Raw genomic sequence first — 23,644 nt, 5'->3', positions numbered from 1 at the left:
TGACTTTGAATGGATTTTATCTACTTTGCTCTCTATCTTTGCTGAAACTTCTCCAAATAAGGATTAATGTTCCATATCATCAATACTCCTTTGAGAACTAGATGAGATCTTGTTACCCTCCAAATTGAATTTTGAATTTTTTCACTTTCTAACTTTATGGTTCTTTCTTTTCCTTAACTTTCTTTCCTTTCTTTTTCTATTTTTTACTGTAAACAATTATGCTCTATAACTTGGCTCTATTATCTGATTTGGGTGTCTTTTCCAAGATAAAGAAGATATTGTCCTATTTTGAAAGTTCTAAGGAGGACAATTTATCCTTGCGTCTATCTATTTTTTTTATCATATCCAAATGGAGACTCACTTTGTTATTCTTTTGTGATATTCTAGTTCTTTCTTACTAACTTCCATTAATTCAGAGTGTGGGACTGATGCCTTTTCTTGCTTCATCCTTATTTGGTTCTACTTCCTTTGTAATGTCTAATGAATCTTTTGTGTTCTTTAATACAACTTCCTCCAATTCATACTCTTCCTACAACATTCTCAGATGCCTTATTTTGATCATGGAAAGAGAGTTGTTGAGGTTTGATGTTCTTGGAAATGTTTTGAAGGAAGACTTCTACTCGTCATCAAGTCTGATTATCTCTATAATATTACCCTCATATTTCTAGAAATTTAAACTATATGTTGATCTATTGGTGATTAACTTTATTGGTTTAAGATTTGTCTTATTAGTTTTATATTTGATTAACAAATTTATATCATTGCATATTTCAAATGACGCATCCAAATTAATCAACTCTCCTAATGATCTACTGATTCTTTTAATAATACCTACTTGATTTAACTCTGGAGGGATCAAATTAATGAAAAACCATGTTGGAATAGATAAATCTAAATTATCCTCTTTTCAGTTTGGAATCCAATCAAAAAACTTAATTGAATGATCCTTAAAAAAATATTTAGATGCCATAAGAAATTCCTTCTTCACATCTTCTTCACTACAATGTATAAAAACTAATCTATTAGTGTAATGTAAAATACTTACCTGGTAGCCACAAAAGTCCTCTAGCCAGTCAATTAGATTATGTATCTGTATTTTAGGGCCATTTTGAAAGGTGAACGAATTGACCTCTTGACACTCTTGCTAGCATTCTTCATGATCTTGGTTGTTGATGATGAGGATCTTGTCTTCGTGATCTCCTAGGGTGCGATAAATGGAATTAGGGTAAGAAGAATTTGGTTGATGAGTGAGAGGCTCCCTACGGTGTGGAGGGATGTAGGTAGGAGATTTTGGAGATCTAGAAACCTTCAATTAGGGTGGAAAATCTACAGATGGATTGAAAGCAAAACCCTTCTGACAAGTATAAATGGGATTCGGGTTCATACTGGCATATTTTCTTGAATTGAAGACAAAGATCTGCTTGTCTAGGTTTTTTGTAGAATGAATTACTAGTGTTACTTTGCATTGGAGCTAGTCAAAATGGAGAGTGGATCCCCACTTAGGGCATTGATCCTAAACATTGCCAGCCTCCTAATCCTACAGATCTAATAAAGGGGCAAGAATGTTTGAAGTTTTAACTACATAAGAAGAGCCTATGTGTCTGAATTCATCTGCATATTCCTATGCTTTTGGGCCTCTCAAACCATGATTGTTCAATCTTCTTGAGTTTGAATCCCCTAGACTTTTTGAATTTTTGAATTTGTAGGAGTATTGCCTAGCTGTATAAGGATACTTCACATTTTTTGCTTTTTTTTCTTTTTTATTCTACTTGCCATTTTTTGGAGCACAACACAATGGTAACTTGCGAGCCTCTTATGTTGGAGGTCTTGGGTTTGAGTCTACCTTCACTTAACATATAATAATAATTAATTCTAAAAAATAATAATAATTAATCTAGACTTCAATCATTTATCGATCCAAAAAAAAAGTTTTAACAAGAGGGTTCAATTTGATTTATAAAGGCTGGGAATTTATTTGATACAATATTAGGATTGGAGTTAAATTTCTTATAATTTTTTATTATATTTAAGGCTATAGTTCAATTTGGTTAAGGGAAAATATTTAATTAAGACTAATTCTATATATGGACCTATTTATGTAATCTTAAGATACACCACATATATGTGTATAGTTGTATATGTAATATGTGTACATATCTATGTATATATAATGCCCCACTCCTCTCTCCCCCTTTAATTTCTACATTAACCTCATTATTTCATTATCTTCTCATGAATCTCTCTCTCTCTCTCTCTCTCTCTCTCTCTCTCTCTCTCTCTCTCTCTCTCTCTCTCTCTCTCGTTCATGTTCAGTTGTCTTTTTACATGATGCTTAGTGATAGGAATCCTTTCAAACTCCTCTCTTGAAAAGTTAATCTTGGATCAATTCCAAGGTTTCGGTTGATCTTGTGACCTATTGGAATCTTCTTAGTAGAAGATAAATGTGAGTGTTCATGAGGAGACCTTTGTTGGTTCTAACCAATTTCAGATAAGATGTTGAATCTGCTTGCTGTCTCAAAACAAGTAACCACACAAAAAAGAAATATATATTTTGTATTTTTGTATTTATAATGAATGCAAATTTAACCATGCAACTATATGAATTCCTGAATTAACCAAATGTTTGTAAAATAAAATAATGAAGATAGGGTAACAAGAAGTTTAAGAAAATGACTTGAAAAATAAATCCCTAATGGACATAAACCATGGAAACAACATGTCTATGACTTAAGCCTTTGAAAAGATTGGTAGGTAACCAATGAAAATAAGAGTAGTGCTTCCTTAATTCAACTAATGCAATTGTTGATAGGAATTTAGTAACTATAAGATGTTTCACTTTTTATTAGATCACAAAGCCATGGAAAGTGTGCTCATGTGAGACAAAAAGATATATAGGAACAATAGGGTGATCTCTTCTCCAACTAAGTATGTCAGTGGAATTTGTAAAGACATGGAAAACACCAAAATTAAAAGATCACCAATCAAAATAACACAACAAAACTATTGGCTCCATTACACTCCATGAACATACATTCACAAAATATAACACACTCAGGCAAGAATAACTACACTCCAAAAGAAAGCACCAATAGCATATATTATTGCATCAAAATAACAACTTGGAATACATGTTTAATTCCTCAATTTATAGGAAATATTCTCCTCAATTTGTTTTGGGAGTGAGAGATATCTTCATGCAAATATATGCTTCTAAACTAATAAAACAAATCTATTTATGTAAAAAATTGACTCTCTAACTGGTGCTAAGTACAACTCCACCCTTATTTATATCATTTAGTGGGTACATGAGCCTTTACATGTCTTAAAACAAAGAAATCATGAGAAAAAAGAAGAAGAAATCTATTAGATGATGTAGGAGTCTATGGAGATGCCAAAAATAGAAGCTCAACCTTCTCTGAAGGATTATAGGAGTTAAACTACCATCATAATGCATTTATAATGCATGAAAAGCTCTAAATTTGGAATTTGTAGTTAATTGTTGGTGCACATTTGAGTTCTTCAAAAACTTCAGTTACACCTTTGGAGAATCACATCGTGTGCACCTTGGAAGATAGATCCAAAAAATGCAAAATTTTCTAAAGTATCAAAATTAAAATTCTAGCTTCTAGGTTTTGTTCCCCTTCATACTAGAGTTATGTCTAGATGTTTTCTCTTGAATTTCTCTATGATATCTATTGCTTGGGTTGCATTTGGAAAATCTAAAGCATCATACTTATCTTTTAATACTTGTCGATAGTTGCCCACTTTTATACAAGTCCCCACAAAATCTTCAAGCTTTACATCCAACTCTAGCAATGCCTCCTCCATCTTAAATTCTTGTCTAATATCTTCATCAATCAAAGCTTTGTCAAATATCTTTCAAAAATGTTTAACAACCATTTGCACTAGTAGTAGTTTATCTCTTGACTCATCTTCAAGAATGTCAAGGCACGCATCACAATAATATTTCTTTGCTTCCAAAATTTGCTCTTGGGTTTGATCCTTGGGCCTATGAATATTCACATGTAATGTTTCTATTACTTTATTACCAGCTATAATCTTCTCAATCCAATCATCTATTTTATCTAACTCATCCCTTATATATATATATATATATATATATATATATATATATATATATATATATATATATATATATATATATATATATATATATATATATATATATATATATATATATATATATATATATATATATATATATATATCAGCATATGATACCTTTCATTTTTTATTGATTGTAATGCTCGAAAGGTCATTTCCCTAGGTATGTACCTCATCCATCAATCCAAAATCTTGGTTTAAAATAGAAACTAGTTTCTCTACATTATTCTGCATATGGTGTAATAATTTGAGGTATTATCTATGCACTCTTTTCCTCAAAATTTTATATCCATAACTAAAAAGCCTTCAAAAATAGATCTAATTTTATAACTATCTTTTCTTTATCTTTTCTCTCTAAAGCTACTTCAAGAGTGGCCTCTAGATTATTTGGGTCAATAGGACTGACTAACTCATGTAGAAATCTCCTCATTATTTCATTTTGTTTTCTCAAGTTGACCAATTTAGCCTCATCTTTATCTAAGTGATTAAACACTTCTTTAATTCTTGTGGTGACCATCAATTTAGCCATGTCCACAGTTAACTTTCCAAGAAATACTTCTTTGATCTAATAACCATTCATGGTCAAATCCTCAATATCTACATATAGAGAAGGAATAACAATATAAGAAAATAAGTCCTAATTTTGGTCCTTCATAATGAAGGCTAATATGCATGCATCACCATTATGTAATTTAGGCTTCTTGAGAGCTTCACCTAATTCTCTCATTTCCTCTTCCTTAGTAGAATATAGTTTCCTTTTATGTCTAACCATTACCTCTTTTGTCAACCACCTTGGAGTAGTTTCCATTGGAGACTTATACTTGGATGAAGAGGGGATTTTATTTGCTAGACCCTTTCCCTTATTGCTCCTCTCTAGAGTCCTTTCTTTCTATGAGGGATCTATAGCAGGCATCCCTGTATCTATTGAGTCCATAGTCCTTACCTCTGTATCTTGGGAAGTTTGCTAGGGTTCTTCATATATTTTCCCCTTCTCTGATACTTCATTAATAGGTCTTTTTTGTGGCTCTTCTTCTTTTGGTTGCACCTATTCTTCATTGATTGGAGGGAGAGGAGTGGCTAAACCTATATACATTAAAGATACATCTTAAGTTGGTGATGGTGGGGCACCTAGAGGTCCTTGTGGAGAAGATGGAAATTGAATCCAATCCTCTTATGGAGGTTAATTTATTGGTGTATCCCTTATCTTTTCACCTACCAATTTAGTGCCTATAGGCATGAAATCAAAATGTAACATCTTAAAAACATCATCCCCTTGGTATTCTTGCTCATCAATCCACTATCATAACTCATCCTTTAAAGTTGTGACTTCAATAGGTTGTGTAGGAATGGATGGTGGCATTATAGTGGAAATCCTTCATTCTACCTTAGTAGCCCTAGCTAAATGAGTCCTCTAACTCAAGAGAATTTTATCCTCTCTTCATCTTCTTCATCCTCCTTAGCTCCTTCAAGAATAACTTCTGGGACTAACAGAAAAGGAATAACCTTTCTTATCACATTTTTTCTCCTTGTTCTTTTGATTAGAGTTTTCATCTTTTTCTTCTTGGGATCTGATGGAGAGGCTTCTTCCTCTTGGGTAGGTGGAGACACTGTTTGTGCTTCCTCTTCAACTTCTTGCCCTTGTTCTGGTAGTGGCACCACAAGATTATCCTAAGTCTGAATAAGTTCTACATTTTCTACCCCTTGGTGATTAGGTGCTTGAGTTGCCTCCTCTTCACACTCAACTTGTTGAGGAGAAACTCTTTTCTTTTATTCTTACCCTTTTGTGCCCTGAAGTACCCAACTTATTTATCAAGTTGATGCACCATTTCTTGCCTTATTGGAGACTTGGTTGTGAATATTGGCACTGCCAATTTTGCTCCTCTACCTTTCACTAGGTGGGTTATAGCTTGAAAAACTATTGTTTATGGAATTGGATCCAGCTTGAATGGTCTCTTAATCTATTTCTTGGTCAACTTGATGATATGCCTCACCCTATGATTGATATCTACATATTCTTCTCTATCAATATCTGTATTCATGATAGGCTGATCATATATCTTATCATAGTTATATAAGGGATCTAAGACCTCTTCGGTGTATTTCTACACAATCTTTAATGGGACCTTCATTTTCAAGATATTGCTTGCCAAATAAAGAGTCATCCTATAATAATCCCTTATTTTGATCTCCTAGTCATCTACTACATTAATCCAATGATCCTCTATGGCATCTTCATGTTTGAACTATTTTCCTACCAAGTACTAAACTCTACCAATGTTATCAAAACATGGATGAGGGGAGTTATAACCCTCCAAGGGATACTAATCCCATTCTAACTTAAAAGTCATGATATCCTTCTTTTGTTTGACACCAAATGAGCCTATAGTGATGGGCCATACCCAGGTATTCTTATGTTGCTTCCTTACTATATCATATGTAGACAAGAGTTGTCATGCAATCTCTAGAAAAATAAGTCTATCACATGGATAGCTCAAGAGCTTCTTAGAATTTATAGTTGTACCTACTACCCTTAAGTAAGTGAATGTCTTGAATTTGATGTAGTAGGCACCTATTCTGTAATCTTTACTGCTGCCTCTTCTAACATCCTTTTTGCATAGTCTCCCTTAATGAACTGAATGATTGCAAAAATGAAGGCATCATTGACTATTCTATATTCCTTGTTGTGATCTAAGAGATTTTTCCTCTCTATTTGGGGGTATACCACATAAGGCTATGCATCAACATCTTGCAAGTTGCCCATTTTAAACAACCCTAGGTAATTTGTAGTTCTTGTTGCTAATAGATACACCAAATTAGATGTCATATAGAAACTTCTAACATCCTTTTTGCATAGTCTCCCTTAATGAACTGAATGATTGCAAAAATGAAGGCATCATTGACTATTCTATATTCCTTGTTGTGATCTGAGAGATTTTTCCTCTCTAGTTGGGGGTATACCACATAAGGCTATGCATCAACATCTTGCAAGTTGCCCCTTTTAAACAACCCTAGGTAATTTGTAGTTCTTATTGCTAATAGATACACCAAATTAGATGTCATATAGAACCTTAGGTCATTTTTTACCACCACCACCTATTTATCTAAATTCTCACTAAGAATTATTGCCTAGTCGAATGGCATCTTTATCATTCTAATAGTTTCAATGAAGTGTACCATCCATATGTAAAAGTATCCTACTAGTGGTAATCCCATGATTCTTCTAAGGAGAACTATGGAATGTTTGATATCATCCTTCATCTAACCTCTTGTCATATCCACTTTTCTAGCTTTTGTTCCCAAAGGTGTTCTATCAATGAGATATAAAGATTGAATAATCTCTGTGGCTTCTTGTTCATGATCTCTAAACCACATTTTTGCTTGATGGTATGTCAGTCTTATATATTGATCTTCCCTTGGAAGATGGAAAAATTTCTCACTGTTATTGGGCCTCAGATCTAACATATGTTATTCTTTTCAACACTCTTCCCTCTGAAACATAATTCTCTACCAATGCCATAACTATCTTAGAAGATTGTACTGAAACTAGGTGTGAAGCTGCATTTGGTAACCTTGATATAATAAGTGCAGACACCATTTGGGGCCTCTCATTTGGTTTGTTGCATTTCTAGTCAGTATGGCGTAACTCAGTGTCTTGAATCTTTGAATGTGCATCTTGGAAGCATGATTTTGATGGAACACCTTGAAATTTGAAGACCACTAGTTTTGAAGCCATCTTTATAGTGAGGGAAGATGATGAGGAAGCCATTTTATCTACAAAAAACCAATATACATTAGTCTAAAAGGTGGAAAAATCAATTTAAACAAACCCTGGTTAGGAAAAACTTAAACCTAGAGCTTGAAAATCATAAAACAACTAAAAAACTCATCATTTTAAACATTTTTAGATGAAACTTTGGTGCACCTTGTTCACCTTAAAGGTGCACTAGGTGCACCTTTCCCCTTTAATAAACCTTCAATACTAAGGGTATGCACATAGTGCACCTTGTGGGGTGCATTATGTGCACACCCTTACAACACTAAGGAGAAAAGTTTATCTTTGAAAGGTGCACATGTGTGTAACTTGGATAGGTGAATACATGGGAACCTTTCACTTTGGTGAATGCTTAGGTTTTTAAATTTTTTTATTAAGTTTTATTGAAATTTATGAAAAAAGATGTGCACCTTGCTCACCTTGGATAGGTGCACACCTTTTTTCCTTTGATGTTTGTTTGTATTTTGTGTAGGTTCAGAAGATGAAGCACACCTCTGTGGGTGTGGAGGTGCACTCACTAGAAGATAGAGGAAGAAAATGAAGTAAGGAATGGGTGGGGTCCCAAGTTTTTATAAGCTTGGGATGGAGCACACCTTTGGAGGTGTGCATCTATGCATGTGTGCAAGTGGACACTTCCAAAGGGAAGTTCTCCCACACAAGTGCCCTTGGTGCACTAGCGCACCTTGAGAGGTTGGCTAGGTGCACACCTTGACATCCAAAGTTCACTTTTCCCTTAAAACCTCTACTTTATAACAACTATGTTTTTTTAGCCAAAGGGCTAAACTAGGCTTAGACACTAGGTAGAACCCCAAAAAAAGGACACAAACCATGGACTAGGGGACTAGAAAGAAAAAAATTATACTAGGGGGTCCCTATTTCTAGTAGAAATGGGGTGTCTGCTATGAAACCACAATAGTTCACTTTTGTAATATCTTTGTCTCTCACTCATTTAGGACCACTTTATTTATCTCCCCCTCTATATGTATTAACCTACTTATCTTTTTTTTCTCACTTTCTATTTCTCCCTCTCCCTTTCTACAAATGTACTTATATGTCTCTACCACTTATGTTATTATCTAAATCTATATGTCTCTTTGTCGTTTCTTTGAATCTTTATATCTCTATATCTCTCTTTCTATACTTGTCTTTTACTATTTTCTCCATCTCTCTATTTATTTCTTTGTATCATATATACACACATTCTAGGCTTCTTTCCCCCTACATTTATCTATTAATTAGTCTCCATCAATCCCTTCTTTCACTCTTTCTCCCTCTATCTCTATCTCCCTGTCTCCTTCTCTCCCTCCATATATATTTAGTAATGTCTCTTATATAATCTACTCTACTACACTATCTTTTATACACATAAATCTCTCTCTCTCTCTCTCTCTCTCTCTCTCTCTCTCTCTCTCTCTCTCTCTCTCTCTCTCTCTCTCTCTCTCTCTCTCTCTCTCTCTCTCTCTCTCTCTCTCTCTCTCGCTCTCTCTCTCTCTCTCTCTCTCACACACACACACACACACACACACACACACATACACACACATCCCTTATGATTAAGTTCAACATGGCATTTAGTGTCAAATTTATTTTAGGATTGGACTTCACTAAGTTGTTCTATTAGGAATAATAGTTTTTTGGGTTTGTGATAAATGATAGTTTGGTTTAGTATAGAGTTAATTTCAAAATTAGGTTGCAATTTGGTTTATTATAACTTTCACACTTAGGGTTAGTAAATAATTGATTAAATTTTTTTTATCAAGGGCTAAAATAGGTTTTTCATTGGGGAGACAAAACCCCAAATGTTTTCTAGATTTATTTGATCATTGATTTCTAAAAAAAATTACGTCCATAGAGAATTGGTACAATCATTGACAAAACAAGAAAAAAAGCCTACAGCTAGCAACCAGAATAGAAAACAAAAAGAAGCAAGAACCAGAGGGTCAGGGAAACCCAAACTAGAGCCTAAATTATGTCCATAGTCTTCACTTTCACCTCCTGATAAATTTCTTATATTATACTTACCACGTTCTTGATCTCATGCTTCTTAGGTGTAGGAGTTTCCTCCTGCTTATTTTGTAAACTATCTCTCATAAGTTTCTTAAGGCTAGTAAACTTCCCTCCCAAATTAGGTTCCCCAAGATCTACCACAAGGATTGAGCCCACTTCTTGGTCTATGTTCCACTTGAATTTTTTTGGGATTTCCATAGTACCTTCCATTAATACTTGAAAACTGACCAGGACACTTTTAATTACATTGTCCACTTTATCAATTTTGGCCATTAGCTCATTCACTATATTATCATTATTACTCTTATCACCATCCTTCTTCAAGTCTCTTCCATCTTCCTTTCATTGAAGCTCTTCAACTATATCATGTGGGGATATCTATTTCAAGTCAAGGGCCTTGAATTAATTAAAAGACCAATTCTCCAATTTGAAGTTGTACATGGACACACCTTTCACAGTTTGACATATCCCAAATAGTGTCTCAACTCTAACATCCCTTCAGTGATGCTCCAAAAGTTTTGTATTCACTTTTTCTACATAAATATTTTTAAGCATATGAATATACATTTACATATTTTCATTATTGTTAACTCCTTTAACCCTCACTGTTAGGATTTGATTTAAATTTGAATTGACTTTTTATTTGGTGTAATAGTATAGCTCAATCTAGTTGGGGTTAAGATTAAGTGTATCTTAATGTATATAGGCATATGTATGCAAACTAAACATGTGGTACACATATGTGCATATATTTACATAATGGGTGTGTACAAAATTATATAAACATGTATATATGTACATGTATGTGTGTATCTCTCTCTCTTCCTCTCTCCCCCACACACATACAAAATTAGTATTATAGTTAGGGTATTTATATTAGAATTGACATTAGGGCTAGGTTTAGGATTTAGGTTTATCATTTAAATATTATATTTGAAATTAGGGTTTATATTTTAATATCAGGATTGTGGTTTATTGTTTATGTTATATTTCATCATTTTTTACTATGGTTTATCATTTATAATGTAAATTAATTATTAGGGTAAAGGTTAAGAAATAAAGATTAGGATTTTCAATTGAGGATTATGGTTTAGCTTAATATTTAAGATTTAGCTTTTTTGATGAGAGATTAGAGTTTGGAGCTAGGACGAGGATATAATATTTAGGATTTAAGGTAATAGTTTGATATAATGTTAGGAAATGGGTATGGATATGCATCATGGTTAGTGTTAGGATTTATAAACCATTATCCTAAAAATAATCATAAGTCTAATCTTGAAACCATAAACCTAATCTTAACCATAAAGTGAACCCTAATCCAAAGTCTAACTCTACTCCTAAGCCTAAACATAGTGTAAACTTTATCTTACCCCAACCTTAATCCTAAAAGATAACTTTATCAAATCTCTAATCATACATAGATATCCTAAAGCTAATTAATGACATAAGTCTCTTCAATAAAAAATCAATATCCTTTTTCATTTGTCTACATATTTCAATATTATGATTTCTATGCATATCTCTTCTTTAACACAACAACAAATTTTTGTAAGTTCTTACATGCTTTGCAAAGCAGTAACATTTTTTTTATTTGCAATTTCTAAATACCTTACTCTTCTTCTAACATTTGTCTATCTGAAATTTTTGTGCTATTATTCCAATTCAAAAAAGGTGTACAAGAAAACCGCATAAACAAAATATAAAAATAGAGATTTTTCTCATATCTTGAAGGTTGCATAATGCATAAATTAATTGTTTGAAGATAAATATGTTGCATGGTAACATAATACATGAGTTTTTTCAGTTACATAGAATATTCTTAAAATGAACATGCATATGGAATGATTTACAACAAGAGAGTGATTGCATTTTTGTTACATGCAATAACCCATATTTGGATATTGCTTAAAAACCTTTCATATTAATCCACTATGATGGTGAGAACATCAACAGTCAAGAATAGCTTGTTGATATTTTTATAAAAGAAATTGTTAAAGTTTTATTTGTTTGAAATAAATATTGGCACTTAAAAAGATATATTTGTGAAAACATTTCATGTAACAATTATTTTGGATATTATTGTGAGCTATGAAGGGAAATTATTTTCATGCATGATAGTAGAGATAATTGTTCCATGTGGAATATAATGTTTTTCACCCCTTCAATCAGATTTATTTGTTAGAACTTTGTTATCATCTAGTATGCCCATATAAAAGTATAATGGTAATCAATTTAAATGCACTAGCTGAGAATTCTAAATAAATTAGTGTTACATTACATTTATCTTTAGTCTCATGATGTTTTTAAATATTCTTGCCTTGATTAGACAAAGTATGGGAAGTTAGTAATACACAACATGATGCCATCACATAAACAAAACAAAAACTTGTTTAAAATGGGGGACTTCTCTATCTTTAGATATTTTTCCATTTTAAAATAGAATAAAATGATGAAGAAAATATTTTAGTCAAAAATATATGAAACCTTGTAAACCATTGGGTGCCATTCTTCAAGGGCAACATGAGACTATTGAAGAAGGCCATCAAACTCATGTTTCTCTTCCATGCTAAAGTTGTATGTAAGACCCCTATCCTACTAAGAAAACCCACATCATCAAATGTGCAAGAAATATAGAATTAGAAAGATGAAACCCTTGCTTACTATTCAACCATTCAAGTAAATATATCATAATCAAGATTCACAAGTAGTCATCCATATCATTATCCAAAATCAATATAAATAATATTACTTATTAATTAAGTAATTAGAATGTCAATTTAATAATTTTGAGCTACACATCATGTTGGAAACTACAATTGAAACAATTGTTATGTTGTCATTGATGTCAAACCTTATTCATGAGATTATTTTCTATCTGATCTAAGTTTCATATCTACTTGATTGATGAAGAGGATTTGACAAGTTGGTCATAGACAAGTACCCAGAGGAAAGGTTAAGTTATGAGGAGAAAACTAAAAATGGAACTTGATTAGTTAGGCTTAGAGAAGATAAAGTGATTTTTTAAATCACGTTTCAAGTGGAGAAGATAGTTACAATGAAGTCTTGAAGAAGAGATCAAAGACAAAAAGAAATGCATAGGCTTGACTGAGCAACATAGTAGAAGATTAACTAATAACAAGTATAAGTAGAGTGATTCTAGTGTCAATCAAGCCACAATATGTGTCGAGCACCAATATTAACTAAGCATTAGTATTGACCAAGTGATAGTATATGTGCCAAGCAAGAAATCTAGTAATGACTGAGTAACCCAGTGATGACAATATATGTGCCAAGCAAGAAATCTAGTAATGATCGAGTAACCCAGTGATGACTAAGTGTCAAAATATGTTGTTGGCCGAGGAACAACATTTTGATAGTTTATATGAAATAATAATTTCCAGCCTACAGATTTGATTTCTTGGTATATTGAAATTGTATTAAAGATAAGGATGGATGACCTAGAACATTTAAATCAAGGGAAACTACGTTTGCACATTTCTATGTATGGATTTGTTAACAAGTTTCTAGAAAATAAAAGGATTAACAAGAAGGTGGATAGATTCATTGTATATCCCTCAAATATATAGTGGTGTTTAAGCAACAAACTATTACAATTACCTATTTAAGGATGTACAAGGGCTAACTTTTAATAAGGTTAAAGGTTAGACTAGTATTTGATGCTATTGACTGGTGAACATAAGAAGAAGGCTCAAAATATTTTAGAAGAGGAGAAGTGTGATTTCTTGAAGGGTTGCCAAGTGAATTAGAGACTGAGATGACAATGAAGGTCCATCAGTGGATTGGCTTGTGAACTAAACTGAAATTTGATTTTTTAAAGTGAGTTTTATTTGACATATTAAAATTTGTTTCTACTTTCTAACCACTTTATTAGTATTTAAAATCCTTTAAAATCAATATTAACTTAATAGTCATTTGTAAATCCTTTAATCAAGGTGGAATTCTAATTGAATGTTCTAAAGTCCTCTAACCAAGCCACTCCTAATATTGTGATTAAATCCTTTAAAAAGCTAACATTTAGCAATGTGTTTTGTAACCTTTAATAGGTTTTTCTCCTAATAGAGCTCACTTTAGATAGGTGACAAAATTGGTGACATGTTACTAGTGATTTTTCCCAAATTGGGTTTCCACATTAAATCCTAGTATAAAGCTTGTCTGGATATTTTAGATTAATGTAAAAACAAGTTTTGAAGGGACTCAAAACCCTTTACAATAAAATAGAGATAAAAATTAATAACCATTAGGCTTTAGAAGGACCTAAAACCTAAAAAAAGACAAAACGAACACAAAAAACTAGGTTTTAGAGGGATTTGAAATTGCAAGGTTAACCCAAATAAAAGTGACTAGGTTTTACAAGGACCTAGAACCTAGAGTTTTAAACAAGCTGGAAAACAAAAAGCAAAACTAGTAAAACCACATGGACTAGCAACCAATAGACCAACACCCATGACCAACACCTATAACAACTCTTTGATAATATTTGCCACCTCTTTTCCTACTTCTACAGTACTCTGGAAAATTTCACCCAAAGCTAAAGCAAGGGCCTCAAGAGCCTCAACAATCTTTTTCCTCATGCTTTGCATAGTTCTCTCACAAGGTCCTCCTAGACTTCCCATCTCAACATTACCTGGAGACAGTATCTCCTCGTTGATCTTCTTACCCAAATTGGTCTTCACTATACACAAACTAGATGTAACTTGTTCCATTCTTTTCCTACTTTCCTTTATTAAGTAATATAGCTCTCTCTAATATTCTTGGAGCTTTTCAAGGATGTTTCCAATTTGTATTTCCAACTAAGCTCTCATTGTACATTCATTGTCCATCTCTTTTTGCATAACCCCCACTTTTTTCTTGAGCACCATGATCTCATTGTAAAGCCAGGAATCACCTTGAAGGGAAGCCTCTTCTTTATGCTTTACAATATGAAGGAAGGATAATTTCTCTTCATGAGGCTCTTCCCTACCTTCATCATCAATCCTAATCTCAAAATCAATAGCAGTAGTAACTGTATTGATCTAGATTTCAGTGTTGATATCTTTCTTCTCTCTCCTCTCCTCTTTTTCCTCTTTACTCAGGATGTTGTCCTTTATAGCAAGGTCTTTACCATTTTTATCCTTACTAGTATCCTTCTACCTTTTCTCCTCATTTTCATTCCTATTTGGATGGGAGAGGTGAACACTTTGTTTCTCTTCATCCTCCCCTAGAGCTTTTGACCCAACATTACAATTAGTAATTCTATCCTTGCTACCCTCCACATTATCCTTACTAGTTGACACCCCTTTGCTCCCAGAATATCCATCTAGGTTGGAACTAAGGTCCCCCATTTCTATTTTGTCATCATTATTAGAATTCTTAGACTCGTGATTTCCTCCTTATTTTTCTTATTACTTTCCCATTTGAAACCCTTTTTTATACTCTTCCTATCACTAGTACCCTTCTCACTTTTAACCTTAATTCTCTTAGAATGAGGATCATTGCTAGACACTTTCCTCTTCTTCTCCAAAATTAGAGAGGGTTTAATGGCCTTTCTTTTATATAAATTTTCTATAAGTAAAATTAACCTTTTTGAAGCACAAGACATGAAGTTTTCTTCCTATGAGCACAAAGAGTATGAAGCAAAACTCATGTTCAAGATACTAGTCTCCATATTGAATTTTATCCCTTCCATGGGAAACCCCATAATCTCAAATATAGACTCTTCATTCAAGTTCACCATGACTCCATGCAATGTGACCCTTTCTTCAAACCAATTTTTGAAGAAGATGTCAGTACTATGAGGTTTACACCCATTGAGTCTCTCAATGTAAGTCATAAATTTCCCCTTCTACAAAATCTCCCACATAAATGCATTTTCCTTCCACTCCCTAAAATTGCTTGGTTCTTTCTTTCTTGGTTCCCCTCCCATCTCATGATCTTCTTTACCCCTATAATTCACCTAAAAAATAGAAACCAAAAGAAAGAGTAAAGTTTTTATGATTACCGATGATCTTTAAATATTACATACATGTTGAATATAAATCATAATAGTACCAAAGTACTTCCTAGGGAAACTCATATTGTCCTTCATAAACCCATTACTCCCCTTAATAAATTTTCCAATCTTAGGAAATATTTCTTTCTCTAGCATATGTCTTGTCATAATTATCTATAGCTGTTAGCTCCACTTCCTTGCATAGATCAGATTGCCACCTCAACTTTCTTTCCCTACAGATAGCTTGGTTGTCAATCCAATCAGCAATGAGTTGCCCTCCCAAAAAATATGAGAAAATAAAACATTATAAAATTTATTCATAAGATTTCTAATTTACAACATACTTCCCTCAATAGTCCAAGTAACCAGGCTCTTGTTATTAAGCATATAAATAATTTTAAGTGAATCTCCTTCCAACCAAAGATTCTAATAACTAGAATCCATTGCCATCCTCATAGTATACAAAGTAGTTGTAGCCTCTACTTTATGGCTAGTAGATATCCTTATAGGAATGGCAATATCATCAACAATTCTGCTAGTATGGTCCCTCAAAATACCTCCACAACCAACTTTACCAAGATTTCCTTTTGTAACACCATCAAAATTACCTTTAATCTATCCCATAGGTGGAGAATCCCATTTAACATTTTGTTTCTGATCATCAAATTTTTTTTATAGTCTTTAGTCTTCATGGGATTATTAATTTGGATTACATCATTCATTTTTCTATGAAATTTGAAGTTTTCCTTGATGGCTCCGACAATATTGTGACACATAACCCACTTGGGAAATGCTTCGTCTCTAAAGATTATATTATTTTTTCTTTCCAGATTCCCCACCAAAGATGGGGTAGAGAAATTTTCCAAAGAAAACTGATATCTATATCCTTTTAAGGAGAAGTCCAACTCTGGAAACATTGATCAATGTTAATATGTTGAACCCAATCTAAATTCCAATAGAGAAGGATATAACTCCAAACTTTCTGGCTAAACCTACAATTTAAGAATAGGTGATTCATGTCTTCAGATTCCCTTTTCATGGATAACATTTGTTGACCAAATAAACCCCTGCTTTATGCAGATTGTCCAAAATTAAGATTTTGTTTTGAAGTGAGATCCAAAAAAAATATTGATTTCAAGAGTAAGACCTTTAATCCATGCTTTATCCCATAAAGGTTTGTTTCCCTTTTCCTCAAATCTAAAAACAAAAAAGACTTTAAAAAAACCTCTTGGTTCAATCCCCCAAACCATATTATCTTCAATATGAGGATAAAGGCTAAAATAATTTAGAATTAATTAGATACTAGTAATACCATATTACTTTCAGGAAGATTTATCCATTCATTATTAATCCAATAATTCTCCACTAAAATACCATAAATCTATTTACATCTATCAACAAGAGTTATATCCTCAAAATCCTCAATCAAATGATGATCCTGAAGCCGCACATCATCCCAAAATATAATCTTATGCCCATTGTCCACTTTCCAAGTGCACCCCTTGATTTAAATATGTTTAGCTCCCTATACAACACCCCAAATAGTAGAATAAAATTGAACATTTGGATAAGATAGAAAATTAGGCAAATTAGGAGTAGCAAAAAGGTATTTATGTTTCTAAATAGAACTCCATTACTTATCATCATGATAGACTCTCTATCCCTGCTTAGCAAGTAAGGCTTTAGTCATACTCCTGATAGACCTTATACCCATCCCACCATCCAATTTAGCCTTATAAATTTTCTCCCAAGCAATCAAACCCATTCTCCTCTTCTCCTTAGATCTAAACCAAAGGAAGTTCCTTTGGATTTTGTCAATAGTATCAACATATTTTGTTGGAATCATGAAAAGGCTCAAAGCATAAATAGGGATACTTTGGAGGTAAACTTTAATAAGAGTGACTTTACCAGCTTGACTTAGAAAATTACCTTTCCATCTTGTAGGTTTCTTATTGAATTTCTTAACAAGATCCTCCCAAAAAAATCTAAAGGACTCAGTCCCAAGGGAAGACCTAGGGAAGTACAAGGAAAAGATCCTATAGAATAACCAAGGATATTAGCAATCTTACCCTATCTAGAAATAAGAGTATTAATAAAATACAAAGAACTCTTATTTCGATTAATTAATTGACTAGAAGTAGAAGAATAGAGATTAAGGGCCTTTTTGAGATTCCTTGCCTCCCTAATCTCAATTTTCCTAAAAAAATAGTATCATCCACAAATTGTTCATGAGAGAAAATAAGAGGATGAAAAGAAGGTCTCAAACCTTTAATTTTCCATATTGAAACCAATTTCCCAATATATTTTCCCAAATAATCAGCCATAATAGTGAAGATGATTGGTGATAAAGGATCTCCTTGTCTCAACCCCCTAGTCAATTTAAAGAAAGTAGTAGATCACTCATTAACCATAACAACAACCATAGTAGTATAGATCATCTACATAATAAGCATAACCACGTTGACACTAAGACCAAAAGACAATATTATCTTATGGAGAAAGGACCATTCTACTCTATCATAAGTTTTAGCAATATAAACTTTCATAATAAACCCCTTGATTGTTAGAAAGAGATAGAGAATGGATACTCTCATGCACAGAAATAATAGAGTTGACAATTTTTCTACCAAGAATAAAACCATTATGTTGCTTAGATATAAGTGAAGGAAGCATATTCAATAATCTCAAAGTAAGGACTTTAGGAATGATTTTGTAAATCAAGTTCCAAAGACTAATAGGCCTGAACTGATCTGGGGAATCAACACCAATCTTCTTTGGAATTAGATAAAGGAAAGTAGAATTAATTTCCTTCAACATCCTTTTAGCCCTAAATAATTATTTAACACCATCACACACATCTTTTCCAATCAGTTTCCATTCTTTTTGAAAAAAATAGCATGGGAAAACCATCCGACCCTAGTGACTTATCCTGACCAAACAAGCAAATAGCTTTATGAATTTCCTCTCCCTTAGAAATAGTACACAATAATCTATTCTAATGTTCAAAAACTAATGGAGGAATAACATCCAAAAACTCAGCCCGATTAGTTGAGTCAATTCAAGGGTCTGAAGACATCAAAGAAGAAAAACAAGGAAACTATTTCCTCCAAAATTTCCTTTTCATCAGTTAACTTGATTATTCCTTTATTAAGACTAGAAATTTGAGTTTTGGCTCTATGTTTCAAAGTTGACAAATGAAACAGTTTCATATTTCTATCTCCTTTATTCCATATCGATCTAGATCTCTGCCTCTAATAAATCTCTTCTTTGGTAATAATGTCATGATACTCCACTAACTTCTCATTTTCTTACATCACAAAATCCATCAAGTACCCTTTCAATTGTATTCTAACTTCGATAGCTTGCAGATCCTCTTTAATTTTTTATTTTCTATAAAAAAGATTCCAATTTTTTTTTCCATTCTTTAACTCTCTTTTTAACATTTCTGGTGATTTTCTATTAGTGTTTACATTCTACAAGTCTACTATATTTAGGATAGTGAATTGCTAGTTGATGTTACTGAAAGTTGATTATAGAGACTGGGCTATTGAATGTTAAGATACAAAGTTGTTTCTTTTTTTATTTGTTCAATTGATAAATATGGACCTTAGATACTAATTCAATCCCCCCCCCCTCTCAATTATTCTAAACATTCTAATAATTGGTATCAGCGAATTGGTGCTTTTAGAGAAAAGTTTGAAGCTACTTAAAGCTAAAGATCGTGATGTACAAAAAGGAGGTGCTAAGCTTGTACAAAGAGAACTTCCATGCATGTAAAATATTTATGAGGCTACACATGGTTGCAATTAGTGATGTTACACTAGAATTTGTGGATAATTCATATGTGGAGATAAAAACAATTCCTATAATTGCTCAATAACTGAAAGAGAAGTAAGAACACAATTAGTAAATGTTGAAATTTTATTTAGCCCTAAGCTATGTTGAGTTTGATGACATAAAAGATTGCAAAAATGTAACTTGGAAATGTGGGATAAAATTAAGACGTATATGGTGGAGATGATAATGTCATGAGAGCTAAATTCAAAAGCTTTAGAGGAAAGTTTGATGAAATGAGAATAATAGAAGGTGAGAATATAGTTTAGTACTCTGCAAGAATCAAAGAGGTTGTCAATGCTATTACAAGTACTAATGTAAAGATTAAGGATAAAATAGTATTAAAAAAGGTATTGAGAACTCTATATCACATTTATGCTATTAAGGCTTCTGTAATACAAGAACTAAGATGTACCCCAAGTAATGTCCTAACCCTAAAAGGTGTGATTATTAGGCTTATTTCTTTTGATATGTTTAACTTTTTATAATTACGCTCCAACTACTATTGAATCTTCTTTTAAATCACAACTAGATCTCAGAAAGAAAGGGAAAGGAAAACATATGAAAAGTGATAGTGATACTTCTGATGATGAAATTGATGAGCTTAAAGCACTAATGGCTAGAAGACTTGCAAGAGGAAAAGGGAAATACAAAGTTAAACTTCCTATAATTAGTTTTTCATGTAAAAAAGTTGGTCATATTATTGTAGGATGTCCTAAAAGACAAGACAAGGATGATAAGAGAGAAAGAAAGTACAAAGGGAGGACATGACTGAAATAAGAAGACAAACAAAGACTACAAGGATAAAGGTAGGAAATCTTATTACATTACTAAAGAAGAAAGATATACTTAATATGAAAGTAATGATGAAGAAGTAGTCTATGTTGATATGAAAGAATGTTCTAGTGAAGATGAGAAAAGTGTTTTAATCTCCTATGTAAATAATAGTGATAGATGGATAATTGATAGTTGTTTTTCAAATCACATGACTCACGATAAAAGTAAATTTGAGAACATTGGACCATACAAGGGTGGTTGTGTTAAATTTGGTAATGATGTACTATGCCTTTTGAAAGGTAAAGGATAAATACAGTTGACTAATAAGATCAAATGTGATAATGTTTATTGGGTTGAAGGTCCAAACTATAATTTTTTGAGTGTTTTGTAGTTGAAAAAAATTAGGTTATAGAGTTGAATTCATTCACAAAAAGGAAAAGATATTTTATACTAATTGTAAACTAATTGGAACTGGTGATTAAACAAAACGTAATTGTTCTACCTAGATTTATCTAATAAGACATCTCTCTTTCCACGATATGAAGATAACTGGTTATGGCATAAGAGCTTATGCCATGTAAATTTTAACAATTTGGTTAGCATTATTAAGATGAAAAGAGTAAGAGGTTTTCCAAAATTGAAGAAACCTAATAGTGTCATATGTAAACAATGTCAACTAGGAAAAATGACTAAATCTAGTTTCAAGAGTAAGACATATTCATCTAATGATATGTTGGAATTGGTTCACAGTGACCTTTTTCAACCTATTTGTGTTCAAAGCTATTATGGAAACAAATATTTAATTCTATTTATTGATGATTACTCTAGAATGATGACTGTAGTGTTTCTTAAAAAAAAAACTAACGCTTTTCATGTTTTTAAGTGGTATTTGGACAAATTCAAAAAGGAGATAGCAAAGAGTCTGAAATGCTTGAGATTTGATAGAGGTGATGAATTTGTTTCCAATAAATTCAACCTATTCTACAATTATAGAGGAATCAAAAGACATATGTTAGCACCTAGGACCCCTCCTCAAAATGGAATATTTGAAAGGAGAAATAGATCAATCATGGATCGTGCTAGAACAATGATGATGGAGAAGAATGTTGAAGAGAAGCAATAAGTATAGCATTTTATACTTTGAACAAAGTACAAGTCAAGAAAGGTACAAATGTTACACCTTTTGAATTATGGTATAGATATGTGCCAAACATAAAATACTTCAAACTTTTTTGAAGAAAAATATATATACTTAAGGATAATAGAAATGGAAAATTTGATGCTAAAAGTGATGAAGGCATATTCCTAGGTTATTCCACTAAGATAAAATCTTATAAGTGTTTGAATTCTAACACTAACAAAGTTGTACAAAGTGCAAATGTGAATGTTGATGAATATGTAGAAAATAATGAAGTTGAATGTAAATAAAACTTGAAGACTATAGTTTATTCATATATGTGAATGATAGTACTCCCAGTACCCCACTTGAAAAAGAAAATGGAAATGTTAAGCTACAACATATAGGTGCTAAGAAATTGAAAAATGATGTCGAGTCTGAAGTAGAACAAATTAAACACCGAGATGATAATGTTGAGCATGCAGAACATGAACCAAAACTTGAACAAGAGAGAGATAATAAGCATGAAATTATTTTTAAAGTTGAACTTATAATATAAAAATATGTGAAAATGCATCATGCACCTAAGCTAAGTATCAAAGATAAATAATCAAGTGTTATGAAAAGGAAGAGGCTTACAAGTGATACATGTTTACTTTGTGAGTTTGTGTTGAAATTCTTTAGAATAAATAAGAGGGAGGTGAATTAGTTATCTAAGGTCTAGATATAAAAATAAAACTTTTCAGTGCTTAACAAATTCATATCAATAAAACCATAACATGCATGTATCCATTAGTTTATACAATACCTTAACCTAGTAGGTCACTGTCCTAGATCAAAATAACTAACTTGCAAAAATGTAAACATGAAATGCCATAAACACATTCACACAATTTGGCACAATGATTTTATGTGTAAATCCAATTTTGGAAAAACCACCAGTAACATGCTACCCAATTTCACTCTTATGAAGTGACGCCCTTTGAAAGGTCAACCTTGTTAAACATTACAATACGTAGTTAAATGTGACCTAGTTAAAGGATTTCAATCACCCTATTAGGAGTGAGCCTTGATAGAGGAATTTAGAACATTTCATTGGAATGTCACCTCAGTAAAGAGTTTACAAATGATTGTTAGGTCAACCTTAATCCAAAGGATTTTTTGACATTGGTATTGTTGTTAGAAAGTAATCGTAAGACTTGATCTAATAAGAACTTATAGCTCACTTATAGATTATAGGTCTCTACTTCTCTCCTTCATTCTTTTTCACATTCATACTCTTTAGCTCTAATAGCTTGTTCATCCTTCAAGCAATCATCCTCTTAAGCCTTCTTTCTTTGTATGCCAACTGTAGTATTTTCTATTCAGCCACTAGATGAAGCAACACCCTAGACTTCTTATATTCCTTAGATTCTTGCACATGACAACCTTTTCTTCTAGCTTGCTATCTCTATAAATAGAGAATTTGGGTCTTTTTCTACTTTGTCCATTTTAGGATTAGGTAAGATTCAATGAACCTACAGAATTTTTCATTTTAGTTCCTCTAAAAACTTCTTCTACAATCTTCATTGAATTTTCCTCAAAATGGTTTATCCTGAATTTTGTGCCACTAGCTCATCATAATTATCTTCTTTACACTTCACATAATTCAAGAAATGAAAATAGTTGGCCCAAATTTTCCAAATCTTTGATTTAACAGTTTTTGCTATTACTTGGCATCTACAGTATTCTATCACTTGGCCAACACTAGTTCACTCAGTACATACTAAAGTTTACTGATGCTTGACATCAACTAAAATTTACTCGACATATAGTAACTTTCACTTAGCTTCCATTGTTTCTCTTATTTTCTCAGCACCTATTGATTTTCACTTGGCTTCTACTATTTTCTGCTTGAGTTACACTATTTGCTCAACTAGGCTTCACAGACATTTTTCTTTACTTGATCTTCTTCTAGTCTTTACTTGAAAAACCTTTCATTATAGACTTTAAGTAGATAAATGATAAGTATAGTATCAATATC

Source organism: Cupressus sempervirens, chromosome 7 (genome assembly GCF_028749045.1).
Source record: "Cupressus sempervirens isolate cs-2001-9-10 chromosome 7, ASM2874904v1, whole genome shotgun sequence".
Taxonomy (NCBI): domain Eukaryota; kingdom Viridiplantae; phylum Streptophyta; class Pinopsida; order Cupressales; family Cupressaceae; genus Cupressus; species Cupressus sempervirens.
Note: the sequence above shows the minus strand (reverse complement) of the source record.